Raw genomic sequence first — 16,818 nt, forward strand, 5'->3', positions numbered from 1 at the left:
ACCAATCACAATTCTGACTTGGCTGAAACTCCTGACAGACAGGAGTGGCCAGGCTGGCTCATTTGACAGAAGTTGCTTAGAACATGCACATGGCGCTTCATAACCTTCTGCCTAGGAGGATTAGAGACTCACCTTTTAAAAGGCACCTCTCTCTGGGGCCGGGGGGGGGGGGGCAGTTCAGGGACCTGGAGTGGCAGCTGCGGCTGCCCAGAGGCCTCCCAAGGAGAGGGGAGAAGAGGAGGCTGAGGGAACCCTCCACAAGGGAGGGGTGAGGGGCTGCTGGCTCTGCAGGCAAGAGGTGCCATAACTGGGCTCCTGAGCCCCACAGGAGTCTGCAGAAAGAATGTAGTTGGTCAAGGGAGCTGTGGACTCAAAAAGGCTGAAAACCTCTGCTCTAGCCAATTATCCCAAACTGTCTTTGACGCTGAAAAAACTCACACAACCACAGTATAGCTCAACTCTTGTTTCTTGGGGAGCTCATTGACAGTGCCAGAATGAGGGAGGTGTAGGCGGTTCCCCCACCCAGGTCTGCAAGCTGAGCGGGTGAAACATATTAATAATAAAACCTATATTTCTACGGGTACCTACTCAAAGTTAAACCCTGGGTTATTGAGTTGCCGCAACTATGACATAATGCACTTGAGAGCATGCGCTGAATGGAAGGCGGGAGGAGGAAGGGTGCCAAATGAATCTTTGGGGCGCCAAATTTGGTCCTCGCTCAGGGCGCCATATTCCTAAAGTCTGCCCCTGCCATTGAGTGCGATGCCTTTTTGTGCATCTCAACGGAGCTGCAGTTCCTCCTCCAGATGTCATGGACTGCAACTCCCATCAGTTTCCCTGATACAAAAGCAGATAAAGAAGCCGGTTTTGTTTCCGACACAGTTCATTAAAATGGCAATCAGCTTAATCTTATGGCTTAATTTAAAAACCCAGCTAAATGAGCAAGCAAATGATCTCAAGATCTTCATAGACCCAGAATTGTTATCGTCATCTGCTGATTTTCCTTCTCTTTTGCCTCTTTCAGAAAGTCATCCTCCCACTGATTGTTTTGCCCCATGGGCTTTGCTTCCTTGGCCCCTTCAAAGCAGAGATAAAAAATGGCATCATTGTCAAGCAGCCTATTAATATGAGCAAAGGATGATTTGATGCTTTGAACACACACACACACACACACACACACACACACACACACACACACACACACACGTAAAGGACCCCTCGACAATTAAGTCCAGTCAAAGGCGACTATCTCACTATATAAATTTGTTTTCGTACATTTTGTTATTTTCCAATTCAACAAAACTAGTGACTTCCCGCTCACCCAACATTGATGCTTATCACCCAATTATCCAATTTCATCCTCTGTAGCATGTTTCTTAATATGTTCTGCTATTTCTTACACTTCAATCCCCGCTATTGTCTCGTATGGGAAATAACTTCTTAAATAGACTACAGTCTATTTAAGGCCGTCTTTAGCATAGGCTCCAAATTTACTTTAGCTCCCAAATTAATTTTTATTATGCCTGTGTCACTATTATCATTTGATAAATAGCGCTCACACCTGCGCAGCTCCAAAAGGAGGGCTTTTTTGTGTTTTTTGTTTAAAACCAGCTTTTCTAAAGAAGACAAAGAACACTTGTAAAGTGCAAAGACTCCAGGCATGCGCTTACGGTCGTAGGGAGGTGTCTGGAAGTTGAGACGGGTGGGCATTGTGCACATGCATGGGAGAGCCGTCTCGGGCAGCCTTTCATTGTGGGAGCAACCTTCTTTCTAGAAGAGCTGGGGGGGGGGGCCCTTGTGAGCACACATATACGAGTTCTTCTTGGGAAGGTTCCGGAGCCTGCGCACACTCCCGTTGCTAGATAGGCGTGTTCTCTTTCTGTCTCTCCCTCTTTCCTGTCACTCCCCCTCCTCCCGGCTTTGGTGAGCGGCAGGCATGCGGCGCAAGATCAGTCGTGTCAAAAGTGTCGCTGACCCCGCTGCCGCATTGCAGCTCAATAATACAATGCACTTAGGTGGCTTCATCGGTGGGCGCCTGGTGCCCCCCAGAATTCGGCACCCGGTGCTCTGCACCCTTGCCCCCCCCCCCCCGGTAAAGACGGGTATGGCCATTCCCTTTAAGCCAGGCATGGCCAAACTTGGCCCTCCAGATGTCCCGGGACTACAACACCCACCATCCCTAGCTAACAGGACTAGTGGTCAGGGATGGTGGGAACTGTAGTCCCAAAACATCTGGAGGGCCAAGTGTGGCCATGCCTGCTTTAAGCAGTCCTCCTTAAAAGATTCTCAGTTTGTGACTCTAATCATTGCCTCGGGTTTGCCCTCTCTGCGTATTCCAGGATTTCCATCAGCCATTCTTCCTTTGAGGGTGTCCTCTTATCCTTCCATTTCTAAACGTAGAGAATCCTTGCCGCTGTAGTTACATACATAGGCCTCTTTAACTGTGTGTGTGTGTGTGTGTGTGTGTGTGTGTGTGTGTGTGTGACTGGTCCTGAAAGCATCTGCCTCTCCCACTCTGGAGGGCACAGCTAAAGAATACCAGGCCATCTAGTCTCGGTTCTAAAACTTCCAAGGAAGGCCAGTCCCACCTTCCCAGCTAATCTGTTTCTGAAGAAATTTGTGTTTGTTCATGCTTCAGTCATAAGACTTAACTGTCAGGGGTGCTTTACCTTTTTACAAGTAGTGTCAATTCCTCTCAGCGAGAGTAGTTTAACAATCAATCCCTCTTCCCAGGCAAGTTTATGAAAACTTCAGCTGTAGGGAGACCTTGGCTTAGGCATTGGGCTTTTATCCCTCCCAGTCCCCGGCCAGGGATCTGGGGAACATCAGGGTTATCCAGAATATGTGGGGATTGGGCTGGCTCTGGAGAACGTCTGTTCAAGCAGAGAGTCCGCCCCCCCCCCCATTTCGCCACCGTCGCAGGAGGAGAGCAATGGCAACCTAACAGCGTATGGCCAATGCCTCCCCTCAAAACAAGGAACCCTGGGATGGGCGCCGTGGGGGAGGGGTCACCGCTCCCCCCCCCCCATTTAGGGAAGACAGACTAAAGGATTCCGCTCAAGACCTGAAACCGCCAAAGTTGTGACGTTTTGCTACGGGGAAGGCAAAATCTGCCAATGCGGGAAAATTCCTTTCCAGCCCTTCAACAGCGACCAGAATGTAGCAGCGCCTGCGTTCCTATGGACAAGAGGTTAACCTGCAAAAGAAGGCTGAACTGGGGGTGGGTAGGGTGGGAGAAGCTCTGGAGCCGACTGAGAACTCCCAGGCAAGTTCTGCCCACTGTTGGGTGGGCTGGTCAGTCCCTCCCCTTACCTGGCCAACTCTCTCCTGGCAACGCAGGAGATGTCCACAAGTATTTGTGTTATGAGAGATAAAAACTTTACTTTCTCCACTTTGCTCCACCCCCTTGTTCATTTTGCTGGCCTTTTTGGACAGTATCCTTCTTGAGGTGAGGCTGTAAAGACAAATATCTGGAGCCATATCTCTTACAGAACTCAACACTATCCTGGTCTAATAACATGTTCAGGGTTCAGGTTCTGGTCTGCACCTATCAATGAATATCTCCGGAAGACGTAGAACTCTCCAGGCTGTTCTTGGAAACATTTATGTCATCAGAAGCAAATGTTTCCTTCCTGGCAAGCATTTCCTTCCCCCGTTAGGACCTCCATCCCTCTCATTTTGCCCCTCCTCCTTCCCATTTCTATAAAAGGGGGCATGGGATTCTCCACAGACTTACCTGAGGGACACCAGAGCCCTTTCCTCCAACCCCAATAAGAGTTGGCCAGCAACTCATTGAAAAACCAAGATGGTAAGTGGAATGCTTTGGGGACGGTTGGCACACATTTTTTTCTTTAATCTAGATTAGGTTTAAATGGTGGAAAGGGGGATTTGAGGTGTGGAGAGGGGGTGTGCAAAGGCATTCAGAATTATGAGGATTGAGTATCTCAGCTGCTGAGGCTTTCTCAGACTCCAGGCTCATCTGAAGTCTTATCCACCCTTACTTTTCCTCTGCTTTTTCCAGGCACAGTCTGTGCTTTATAGCAGGGGTAGGCAACCTAAGACTGGATGCAGCCCAATGGCCTTCTCAATCCAACCCGCGGACGGTCTGGGAATCAGTGTGTATTTACATGAGTAGAATGTTTCCTTTGATTTAAAATGGAACTCTGGGTTATTTGAGGGGCATAGGAATTTGTTCATATTTTCTTCCAAAATATAGTCTGGCCCACCGCAAGGTCTGAGGGATGGTGGACCGGCCCACGGCTGAGAAAGGTTGCTGACCCCTGCTTTATAGCTTTAGAGCTCACATTTGGGGATCAAATCCAAAGCCGGGATGGCTTTTGTAATTCTGGAACTGTCCCTGGAAAATCAGAACATTTGGAGGTTATGCCTTCTCTCTATCCAGATCCCCATTCAGACCAGTGCTCACAACATTATTTAGTTATCTTTAGCTGGGGTGGTGAAACTTTTTAAATATAAATTCCAGCGCAACCCTGCTGCTCAGGTTAATGACTTAGGACTCATTACAATGACCTACAGTTGGAACTCTCACAGCAACAACTCCAGGGTACAAACCACATAGCCTGAGCCCTTTCCTCCAACTGTTTTCTTTCCTGCATTTGTCAGGAAATTGGCCGGGGGAATTGGCCAAAGGCATTTTCTTACCCAACCTGAGCATCACCCTGTGCTTTAATGTAAATAATCATTTATCTCTGAACGCTCCTCTCTTTGCTGTGGCTCAGAATCCAAAACTGATGGACTTTGAGAACAGATATATAAACAAAATCAATGTTTCTGAGGTATTGAATGCTATGGGATTTGTGGGGGAGGGCAGTTTACTTTATAAAAAATCCCAATAAGTATAAAATAAACCAACTCAGCTACTGAAGTGTATAAACTTAATGTAGAGGGAATTTTTCAAAGGCCTTGGGTTGAATCCAGTGCGAATCATACCCAGAGTAGATCCATTGAAATTGATGGACAAGACTAACTAAAAGGGTATAGGGACCCCTGACCATTAGGTCCAGTCGTGACCGACTCTGGGGTTGCGTTGCTCATCTCGCTTTATTGGCTGAGGGAGCCGGCGTACAGCTTCCGGATCATGCGGCCAGCATGACTGAGCAGCTTCTGGCGAACCAGAGCAGCGCACAGAAATGACGTTTACCTTCCCGCCGGAGCGGTACCTATTTATCTACTTGCACTTTGACGTGCTTTCGAACTGCTAGGTTAGCAGGAGCAGGGACCAAGCAACGGGAGCTCATCCCGTCCCGGGGATTCGAACCGCCAACCCTTTGATCGGCAAGCCCTAGGCTCTGTGCTTTAGACTAACTTAGGCACATTAATTTCATTGGCTCTGACCTGACTAAAATTTAGTCACATACAATGCATTTTTTAACAGCATCTTGAATGATTTGTGTATGTGTGTGTGTCTATTGCAGAAAATCCTCTTGAGCCTGACTGCCTTGTCTTTGACACTTGCCTTCTGTCAGGGATCCTGCATATTTAGGGAGCCCAAAGCAGAGATTAAAGATGGTAAGTTAATAACAGCAGCAGCAACAACAAATGATGTTGTCAAGCAGCCTATTCATTTAGCCAAATCAGTATTTAATGTTTGGGAAATGTGTTCCTGACTAGAGATTTTTTAGCATACACCTACCAAATCTGCTCTTGCAGAACCAGAACACAGATCAAAATGCAGCTGCCTTCAAAATCTACACTTCTCTGGATGTTGTGATGCTGCTCAGAGTCTAAAATGACCTGACGCTGCTCCCGTCTCATCTTCTCATTGATGAGTCCCTGCTTAAGCGCTTACTTTTATTATGTATTTTGTGTTTTTTAGATTGTATTTTTAGGTTGTGAACTGCCCTGAGGATGATATATAAATAGTAATAATAATAACTGTTAGAAATTGAAACGGCCAGATTCCCCCTCCACAGGGCACCCCATTCACTCCCACCCTGTTTTAACCTTGGAACCACCGTCTGGAGACGCAAGCAGGAGACTGCATGGCCGCAGTATAAGCAAGACAGTCGTCCAGGGTCACTACCTTTCTGGTCAGCAACCAGGACATGCAAGAATAAAGGTGGCAAAGATTCCCACTGCTCTTCTCCATGTCAGGAAACGCTTTACCTATTACATTTTCACGTATTAGGCTGCGGTCAGAAGCACAGGAGGAGTTGGACAAGTGGACAAGTTGCAGCCACTGGGCTTCTCTTGCACAGTCTCTGCATTGTGCATTGTGCTCAGCAGCAGCTTCTGATTTCACGAGCTGTTTGGGAGCTGATGTTAAATGTATAGGATTTCTCTCCCTAGGTCAGCCAGAGCTGCCCACTGAGTGTACCGATCCCTATGATGGGAGCAAGCATCCATTTGGCTCCAAGTGGAATACACCGAATTGCATGGAATGCACATGTAGTGAAAAGAAAATGCTGTGCTGTTCCAGGTAAGCCAAATACCCAGAATGGCACTGGGTCTATTAATCTCTTTCAAATTATTTTGCCCCGTTCTCTCTGGAAGACCTTCTGCTCAATTAAAATTCATGGACAGAATCAGCTGAAGATGGGTGTCCCATTTAATCTTTACATCTGAAGATAGGTTGCATAAAATTGAGCATGTCCAGAGTGCCTTTCCAATCATCCAATCACCAGGCATTCGCTGCGTTGAAGCTTGGACTTTGGGATCTCCCTGAGTCCCAGATCCTCTCATCCAGAGACCACCTAGGAGCTGGTGCTAGGGAGAGGGACTCCGATGCACCCAATAGAAGAGGACCCCTCCTCTTTCCTGCACCTTCCTGTCTCCTTCTGTCTCCCTCCTGGCTGGCCTCTTGGTTTTGCGCCAACATTTTGCTACACCCTTTTTTGTGCATGGGTGCTGCCCTCAACCACCGCAAACATAGTGGGGGGTGGAGGGTCATCGTACAGCAACATGCAATGGCATATTGTGCAAGACATGTCCTTTGTGCATTCAGCTTGGGTTCTCCATGTGAATTTGGCCTCAGGGCAAATGTTTTCCAAGGGCTTGGTTTTCCCTGGATGGAGCAAACATCTTGCAAAACTGCTCTTCTGCCAGGCAGTTCCAATCATTCTTGGCATGTCTTAAGCGAGCAGGAGAAAGGAGCGCTCCTCTACAAGATCTCCATAAGCTCAGGGAAACCTTAGTTTACACATTCTTCTTCTTCTTCTTTTTAGGCACTTTGATATTGTTGAACGTCAGGGATGTAAAGCACTGTTCAATCCAAACAAGTGTGAATATGTTTTGTATAAAGAGGATGATTTCTCCAAACCCTGTCCCTGAGCTTTACAAATCCCACCCAAATTCCTTTCATGTAAAAGAATCTGAATAAATCAGTCATAAATAAATAAGTCATAAATCAATCAATCAATCAATAAATGAAATAAATCATTTCAGTGTGTATCTGTTGTCTTTGCTTGATATCACTACTTGCAAAATTTGGTACATATCATAATGAAAGTGATAGACATGCCTATCTCAGCTATCAGCAGCTATTTAGATACTAATGTATTATTAACTATTGCTTAATTTGAAATAAGTTGTTTATTTTAAAGTTATTGTGACTTTTTTCTCTATTGGATCCGATACAAGTCACTCACCAATCACAATTCTGACTTGGCTGAAACTCCTGACAGACAGGAGTGGCCAGGCTGGCTCATTTGACAGAAGTTGCTTAGAACATGCACATGGTGCTTCATAACCTTCTGCCTAGGAGGGTTAGAGACTCACCTTTTAAAAGGCACCTCTCTCTGGGGCCGGGGGGGGGGGGCAGTTCAGGGACCTGGAGTGGCAGCAGCTGCGGCTGCCCAGAGGCCTCCCAAGGAGAGGGGAGAAGAGGAGGCTGAGGGAACCCTCCACAAGGGAGGGGTGAGGGGCTGCTGGCTCTGCAGGCAAGAGGTGCCATAACTGGGCTCCTGAGCCCCACAGGAGTCTGCAGAAAGAATGTAGTTGGTCAAGGGAGCTGTGGACTCAAAAAGGCTGAAAACCTCTGCTCTAGCCAATTATCCCAAACTGTCTTTGACGCTGAAAAAACTCACACAACCACAGTATAGCTCAACTCTTGTTTCTTGGGGAGCTCATTGACAGTGCCAGAATGAGGGAGGTGTAGGCGGTTCCCCCACCCAGGTCTGCAAGCTGAGCGGGTGAAACATATTAATAATAAAACCTATATTTCTACGGGTACCTACTCAAAGTTAAACCCTGGGTTATTGAGTTGCCGCAACTATGACATAATGCACTTGAGAGCATGCGCTGAATGGAAGGCGGGAGGAGGAAGGGTGCCAAATGAATCTTTGGGGCGCCAAATTTGGTCCTCGCTCAGGGCGCCATATTCCTAAAGTCTGCCCCTGCCATTGAGTGCGATGCCTTTTTGTGCATCTCAACGGAGCTGCAGTTCCTCCTCCAGATGTCATGGACTGCAACTCCCATCAGTTTCCCTGATACAAAAGCAGATAAAGAAGCCGGTTTTGTTTCCGACACAGTTCATTAAAATGGCAATCAGCTTAATCTTATGGCTTAATTTAAAAACCCAGCTAAATGAGCAAGCAAATGATCTCAAGATCTTCATAGACCCAGAATTGTTATCGTCATCTGCTGATTTTCCTTCTCTTTTGCCTCTTTCAGAAAGTCATCCTCCCACTGATTGTTTTGCCCCATGGGCTTTGCTTCCTTGGCCCCTTCAAAGCAGAGATAAAAAATGGCAACATTGTCAAGCAGCCTATTAATATGAGCAAAGGATGATTTGATGCTTTGAAAACACACACACACACACACACACACACACACGTGTAAAGGACCCCTGGACAATTAAGTCCAGTCAAAGGCGACTATCTCACTATATAAATTTGTTTTCATACATTTTGTTATTTTCCAATTCAACAAAACTAGTGACTTCCCGCTCACCCAACATTGATGCTTATCACCCAATTATCCAATTTAGGAAATCTTAGCCCCAGCAATAGCAATTAGGTGAAATGAAAATTAAGGTACAAGAAATTTGAGGTGGAATTAGGAAATAATTTTATTGTGTTTTAACTAAAATATATAAGAATTGGTGTACAATATTTGGAATTTGATAACATGATAAATTGAAAGATACAATAAGTTATGAAATAAGATGACAAATTGCTGAAGTTTGTATTATAAATAATGCAAGGTCTGGAGGATGTGGGGAAGTCCAGTAGATTTGATAAAAGGATTATGGAAATTTGAAACTTTTATAATCTTTTTCTTTTATCTGTTTTTCTTTTCTGTATCTCTGTATCCTGTAAAATTAATAAAAATATTTTTTTTTTAAAAAAAATATTATCATTTGATAAATAGCGCTCACACCTGCGCAGCTCCAAAAGGAGGGCTTTTTTGTGTTTTTTGTTTAAAACCAGCTTTTCTAAAGAAGACACTTGTAAAGTGTAAAGACTCCAGGCATGCGCTTACGGTCGTAGGGAGGTGTCTGGAAGTTGAGACGGGTGGGCATTGTGCACATGCATGGGAGAGCCGTCTCAGGCAGCCTTTCATTGTGGGAGCAACCTTCTTTCTAGAAGAGCTGGGGGGGGGGCCCTTGTGAGCACACATATACGAGTTCTTCTTGGGAAGGTTCCGGAGCCTGCGCACACTCCCGTTGCTAGATAGGCGTGTTCTCTTTCTGTCTCTCCCTCTTTCCTGTCACTCCCCCTCCTCCCGGCTTTGGTGAGCGGCAGGCATGCGGCGCAAGATCAGTCGTGTCAAAAGTGTCGCTGACCCCGCTGCCGCATTGCAGCTCAATAATACAATGCACTTAGGTGGCTTCATCGGTGGGCGCCTGGTGCCCCCCAGAATTCGGCACCCGGTGCTCTGCACCCTTGCCCCCCCCCCCGGTAAAGACGGGTATGGCCATTCCCTTTAAGCCAGGCATGGCCAAACTTGGCCCTCCAGATGTCCCGGGACTACAACGCCCACCATCCCTAGCTAACAGGACCAGTGGTCAGGGATGGTGGGAACTGTAGTCCCAAAACATCTGGAGGGCCAAGTGTGGCCATGCCTGCTTTAAGCAGTCCTCCTTAAAAGATTCTCAGTTTGTGACTCTAATCATTGCCTCGGGTTTGCCCTCTCTGCGTATTCCAGGATTTCCATCAGCCATTCTTCCTTTGAGGGTGTCCTCTTATCCTTCCATTTCTAAACGTAGAGAATCCTTGCCGCTGTAGTTACATACATAGGCCTCTTTAACTGTGTGTGTGTGTGTGTGTGTGTGTGTGTGTGTGTGTGTGTGTGTGTGACTGGTCCTGAAAGCATCTGCCTCTCCCACTCTGGAGGGCACAGCTAAAGAATACCAGGCCATCTAGTCTCGGTTCTAAAACTTCCAAGGAAGGCCAGTCCCACCTTCCCAGCTAATCTGTTTCTGAAGATATTTGTGTTTGTTCATGCTTCAGTCATAAGGCATCTTTAGCAACCTTGCGGTCAGGGGCTTTTTAGCAAGAAGGGAGAGGCACCAACGGCCACACAGGGAGGGGAACATGGACCCCCAGGACCAGACTACGGCTGCACTGAGGCAGAAAACGCCACTTCCCTGGAGCCCCAAGGAAGTGAATTCCTCAGCAATATTTTGGGAGATGTGGTGTAAACCAGTGAGCCTTGGGCATTCTGATTGGAACGTCAGAGGTTCAAATCCCCACAATGGGGTGCGCTCCTGTTGCTTGGTGCCAGCTCCTGCCCACCTAGCAGTTCGAAAGCACGTCAAAGTGCAAGTAGATAAATAGGTATCGCTCCAGCGGGAAGGTATACGGTTTTTCCATGTGCTGCTCTGGTTTCACCGGAAGTGGCTTAGTCATGCTGGCCACATGACCCGGAAAAACTGTTTGCGGACAAAGCCAGAGTCGTTCACGACTGGACTTAACTGTCAGGGGTGCTTTACCTTTTTACAAGTAGTGTCAATTCCTCTCAGCGAGAGTAGTTTAACAATCAATCCCTCTTCCCAGGCAAGTTTATGAAAACTTCAGCTGTAGGGAGACCTTGGCTTAGGCATTGGGCTTTTATCCCTCCCAGTCCCCGGCCAGGGATCTGGGGAACATCAGGGTTATCCAGAATATGTGGGGATTGGGCTGGCTCTGGAGAACGTCTGTTCAAGCAGAGAGTTCGCCCCCCCCCCCATTTAGGGAAGACAGACTAAAGGATTCCGCTCAAGACCTGAAACCGCCAAAGTTGTGACGTTTTGCTACGGGGAAGGCAAAATCTGCCAATGCGGGAAAATTCCTTTCCAGCCCTTCAACAGCGACCAGAATGTAGCAGCGCCTGCGTTCCTATGGACAAGAGGTTAACCTGCAAAAGAAGGCTGAACTGGGGGTGGGTAGGGTGGGAGAAGCTCTGGAGCCGACTGAGAACTCCCAGGCAAGTTCTGCCCACTGTTGGGTGGGCTGGTCAGTCCCTCCCCTTACCTGGCCAACTCTCTCCTGGCAACGCAGGAGATGTCCACAAGTATTTGTGTTATGAGAGATAAAAACTTTACTTTCTCCACTTTGCTCCACCCCCTTGTTCATTTTGCTGGCCTTTTTGGACAGTATCCTTCTTGAGGTGAGGCTGTAAAGACAAATATCTGGAGCCATATCTCTTACAGAACTCAACACTATCCTGGTCTAATAACATGTTCTGGGTTCTGGTTCTGGTCTGAACCTATCAATGAATATCTCCGGAAGACGTAGAACTCTCCAGGCTGTTCTTGGAAACATTTATGTCATCAGAAGCAAATGTTTCCTTCCTGGCAAGCATTTCCTTCCCCCGTTAGGACCTCCATCCCTCTCATTTTGCCCCTCCTCCTTCCCATTTCTATAAAAGGGGGCATGGGATTCTCCACAGACTTACCTGAGGGACACCAGAGCCCTTTCCTCCAACCCCAATAAGAGTTGGCCAGCAACTCATTGAAAAACCAAGATGGTAAGTGGAATGCTTTGGGGACGGTTGGCACACAATTTTTTCTTTAATCTAGATTAGGTTTAAATGGTGGAAAGGGGGATTTGAGGTGTGGAGAGGGGGTGTGCAAAGGCATTCAGAATTATGAGGATTGAGTATCTCAGCTGCTGAGGCTTTCTCAGACTCCAGGCTCATCTGAAGTCTTATCCACCCTTACTTTTCCTCTGCTCTTTCCAGGCACAGTCTGTGCTTTATAGCAGGGGTAGGCAACCTAAGACTGGATGCGGCCCAATGGCCTTCTCAATCCAACCCGCGGACGGTCTGGGAATCAGTGTGTATTTACATGAGTAGAATGTTTCCTTTGATTTAAAATGGAACTCTGGGTTATTTGAGGGGCATAGGAATTTGTTCATATTTTCTTCCAAAATATAGTCTGGCCCACCGCAAGGTCTGAGGGACGGTGGACCGGCCCACGGCTGAGAAAGGTTGCTGACCCCTGCTTTATAGCTTTAGAGCTCACATTTGGGGATCAAATCCAAAGCCGGGATGGCTTTTGTAATTCTGGAACTGTCCCTGGAAAATCAGAACATTTGGAGGTTATGCCTTCTCTCTATCCAGATCCCCATTCAGACCAGTGCTCACAACATTATTTAGTTATCTTTAGCTGGGGTGGTGAAACTTTTTAAATATAAATTCCAGCGCAACCCTGCTGCTCAGGTTAATGACTTAGGACTCATTACAATGACCTACAGTTGGAACTCTCACAGCAACAACTCCAGGGTACAAACCACATAGCCTGAGCCCTTTCCTCCAACTGTTTTCTTTCCTGCATTTGTCAGGAAATTGGCCGGGGGAATTGGCCAAAGGCATTTTCTTACCCAACCTGAGCATCACCCTGTGCTTTAATGTAAATAATCATTTATCTCTGAACGCTCCTCTCTTTGCTGTGGCTCAGAATCCAAAACTGATGGACTTTGAGAACAGATATATAAACAAAATCAATGTTTCTGAGGTATTGAATGCTATGGGATTTGTGGGGGAGGGCAGTTTACTTTATAAAAAATCCCAATAAGTATAAAATAAACCAACTCAGCTACTGAAGTGTATAAACTTAATGTAGAGGGAATTTTTCAAAGGCCTTGGGTTGAATCCAGTGCGAATCATACCCAGAGTAGATCCATTGAAATTGATGGACAAGACTAACTAAAAGGGTATAGGGACCCCTGACCATTAGGTCCAGTCGTGACCGACTCTGGGGTTGCGGTGCTCATCTCGCTTTATTGGCTGAGGGAGCCGGCGTACAGCTTCCGGATCATGCGGCCAGCATGACTGAGCAGCTTCTGGCGAACCAGAGCAGCGCACAGAAATGACGTTTACCTTCCCGCCGGAGCGGTACCTATTTATCTACTTGCACTTTGACGTGCTTTCGAACTGCTAGGTTAGCAGGAGCAGGGACCAAGCAACGGGAGCTCATCCCGTCCCGGGGATTCGAACCGCCAACCCTTTGATCGGCAAGCCCTAGGCTCTGTGCTTTAGACTAACTTAGGCACATTAATTTCATTGGCTCTGACCTGACTAAAATTTAGTCACATACAATGCATTTTTTAACAGCATCTTGAATGATTTGTGTATGTGTGTGTGTCTATTGCAGAAAATCCTCTTGAGCCTGACTGCCTTGTCTTTGACACTTGCCTTCTGTCAGGGATCCTGCATATTTAGGGAGCCCAAAGCAGAGATTAAAGATGGTAAGTTAATAACAGCAGCAGCAACAACAAATGATGTTGTCAAGCAGCCTATTCATTTAGCCAAATCAGTATTTAATGTTTGGGAAATGTGTTCCTGACTAGAGATTTTTTAGCATACACCTACCAAATCTGCTCTTGCAGAACCAGAACACAGATCAAAATGCAGCTGCCTTCAAAATCTACACTTCTCTGGATGTTGTGATGCTGCTCAGAGTCTAAAATGACCTGACGCTGCTCCCGTCTCATCTTCTCATTGATGAGTCCCTGCTTAAGCGCTTACTTTTATTATGTATTTTGTGTTTTTTAGATTGTATTTTTAGGTTGTGAACTGCCCTGAGGATGGTATATAAACATTAATAATAATAATTGTTAGAAATTGAAACAGCCAGATTCCCCCTCCACAGGGCACCCCATTCACTCCCACCCTGTTTTAACCTTGGAACCACCGTCTGGAGACGCAAGCAGGAGACTGCATGGCCGCAGTATAAGCAAGACAGTCGTCCAGGGTCACTACCTTTCTGGTCAGCAACCAGGACATGCAAGAATAAAGGTGGCAAAGATTCCCACTGCTCTTCTCCATGTCAGGAAACGCTTTACCTATTACATTTTCAAGTATCAGGCTGCGGTCAGAAGCACAGGAGGAGCTGGACAAGTGGACAAGTTGCAGCCACTGGGCTTCTCTTGCACAGTCTCTGCATTGTGCATTGTGCATTGTGCTCAGCAGCAGCTTCTGATTTCACGAGCTGTTTGGGAGCTGATGTTAAATGTATAGGATTTCTCTCCCTAGGTCAGCCAGTGCAGCCCACAGAGTGTACTGATCCCATTGATGGGAGCAAGCATCCAATGCTCATCAAGTGGAATACACCGAATTGCATGCAATGCGTATGTAGTGAAAAGGGAATGCTGTGCTGTTCCAGGTAGGCCAAATACCCAGAATGGCACTGGGTCTATTAATCTCTTTCAAATTATTTTGCCCCGTTCTCTCTGGAAGATCTTCTGCTCAATTAAAATTCATGGACAGAATCAGCTGAAGATGGGTGTCCCATTTAATCTTTACATCTGAAGATAGGTTGCATAAAATTGAGCATGTCCAGAGTGCCTTTCCAATCATCCAATCACCAGGCGTTCGCTGCGTTGAAGCTTGGACTTTGGGATCTCCCTGAGTCCCAGATCCTCTCATCCAGAGACCACCTAGGAGCTGGTGCTAGGGAGAGGGACTCTGATGCACCCAATAGAAGAGGACCCCTCCTCTTTCCTGCACCTTCCTGTCTCCTTCTGTCTCCCTCCTGGCTGGCCTCTTGGTTTTGCGCCAACATTTTCCTACACCCTTTTTTGTGCATGGGTGCTGCCCTCAACCACCGCAAACATAGTGGGGGGTGGGGAAGAATCATCGTACAGCAACATGCAATGGCATATTGTGGAAGACATGTTGTCAGGGAAATGACATCGGAGTGAGAGGTGGAGGCAAGGCTCCAAAGCGATGCAGGAGAGGGGACCAGCAGGGGGGAAGGAATTCAGCGCAACACCAGTAGAGAAGGGAGGGAGATGGAGGATTCGGAGAGGGGTCTCCAAGACTCTTCACCCAAGACTAGTGGAGAGAGCACGGGCACGCCTCTGCCCACTCCTTCCTTGCGCAGAAGAGTCCCGCGCAGGGAAAGTAGGCGGAGACTTGGCGTCAGACAACTTCTATGCTGGAAGAGGTTCAAGAAACGCCCACTGACGGATTCTTCAAGCGACTGAACGGCCACGGAGTGAGGGCTGTCAGCCGAGGCATGGTTAGCCAGGCAACCTAGCCAAAAGTAATGGCAACTTACGCACAAGTAACCCCTTATAACCATTACACATGTCCTTTGTGCATTCCATGTGCTTGGTGTTCCCTGGATGGAGCAAACATCTTGCAAAACTGCTTTTCTGCCAGGCAGTTCCAATCATTCTTGGAATGTCTTAAGCGAGCAGGAGAAAGGAGCGCTCCTCTACAAGATCTCCATAAGCTCAGGGAAGCCTTAGTTTACACATTCTTCTTCTTCTTTCTAGGCACATTCGTCTTGTCGAACGTCAGGGATGTAAAGCACTGTTCAATCCAAACAAATGTGAATATGAGTTCTATAAACTGGATGATCCCTCCAAACCCTGTCCCTGAGCTTTACAAATCCCACCCAAATTCCTTTCATGTAAAAGAATCTGAATAAATCAGTCATAAATAAATCAGTCATAAATAAATCAATCAATAAAGAAATGAAATAAATCATTTCAGTGTGTATCTGTTGTCTTTGCTTGATATCACTACTTGCAAAATTTGGTACATATCATAATGAAAGTGGTAGACATGCCTATCTCAGCTATCAGCAGCTTTTTAGATTCTAATGGATTATTAACTATTGCTTAATATGAAATAAGTTGTTTATTTTAAAGTTATTGTGACTTTTTTTCTATTGGATCCAATACAAGTCACTCACCAATCACAATTCTGACTTGGCTGAACCCCCTGACAGACAGGAGTGGCCAGGCTGGCTCATTTGACAGAAGTTGCTTAGAACATGCACATTGTGCTTCATAACCTTCTTCCTAGGAGGGTTAGAGACTCGCCTTTTAACATTTATTTTTATTATATTTGTATACTGCCCTCCACCCAAAGATCTCAGGGCGGTTGAGAGCATAAAAATACAAAATAAAACGCAAAATACCTACTAAAAACAGGAGGAGAAAAAGAAAAGGAAAAAGGAAAGTACCTCTCCCACCTACTGGACCTCTTGGGAAGGAGGCACATGAAGAAGGGCCTCAGAAGAGGATTGTAGGGTCCGGGTAGTGTCAGGCTTTGGGGGATCAGCACAGAATGAACTCAGGCTTGCTAGAGAGGTTAAAAGCAACAAAAAAGGCTTTTATGGGTATGTTCGTAGCAAAAGGAAGAACAAAGAAACAGTGGGGTCACTCAGAGGAGAAGATGGTGAAATGCAAACAGGGGACACAGAAAGGGCTGAACTCCTCAATGCCTTCTTTGCCTCAGTCTTCTCCGATAAAGAAAACAATGCCCGACCTGAAGAATTTGGAGCAAATGATTCAGCAGAGGAAACACAGCCCAGAATAACTAAGGAGATAGTACAAGAATACTTGGCTAGTTTAGATATATTCAGGTCTCCAGGGCCAGATGAACTGCATCCAAGAGTATTAAAAGAACTGGCAGATGTGA

At 46.5% G+C, this 16,818-nt stretch overlaps 1 long non-coding RNA gene across 1 annotated transcript; it reads left to right on the forward strand.

Annotated features, from left to right (window-relative positions):
• The first annotated feature begins 11,663 nt into the window (after positions 1-11,663).
• LOC309346401 lies at positions 11,664-15,833 on the forward strand. The gene is made up of 4 exons (XR_014158611.1): positions 11,664-11,910; positions 13,538-13,631; positions 14,419-14,548; positions 15,666-15,833. It is a non-coding gene; the product is annotated as an uncharacterized lncRNA (long non-coding RNA).
• Positions 15,834-16,818: the final 985 nt, after the last annotated feature.

Source organism: Podarcis erhardii (genome assembly GCF_964252035.2).
Source record: "Podarcis erhardii genome assembly, chromosome: 7".
Taxonomy (NCBI): Eukaryota; Metazoa; Chordata; class Lepidosauria; order Squamata; family Lacertidae; genus Podarcis; species Podarcis erhardii.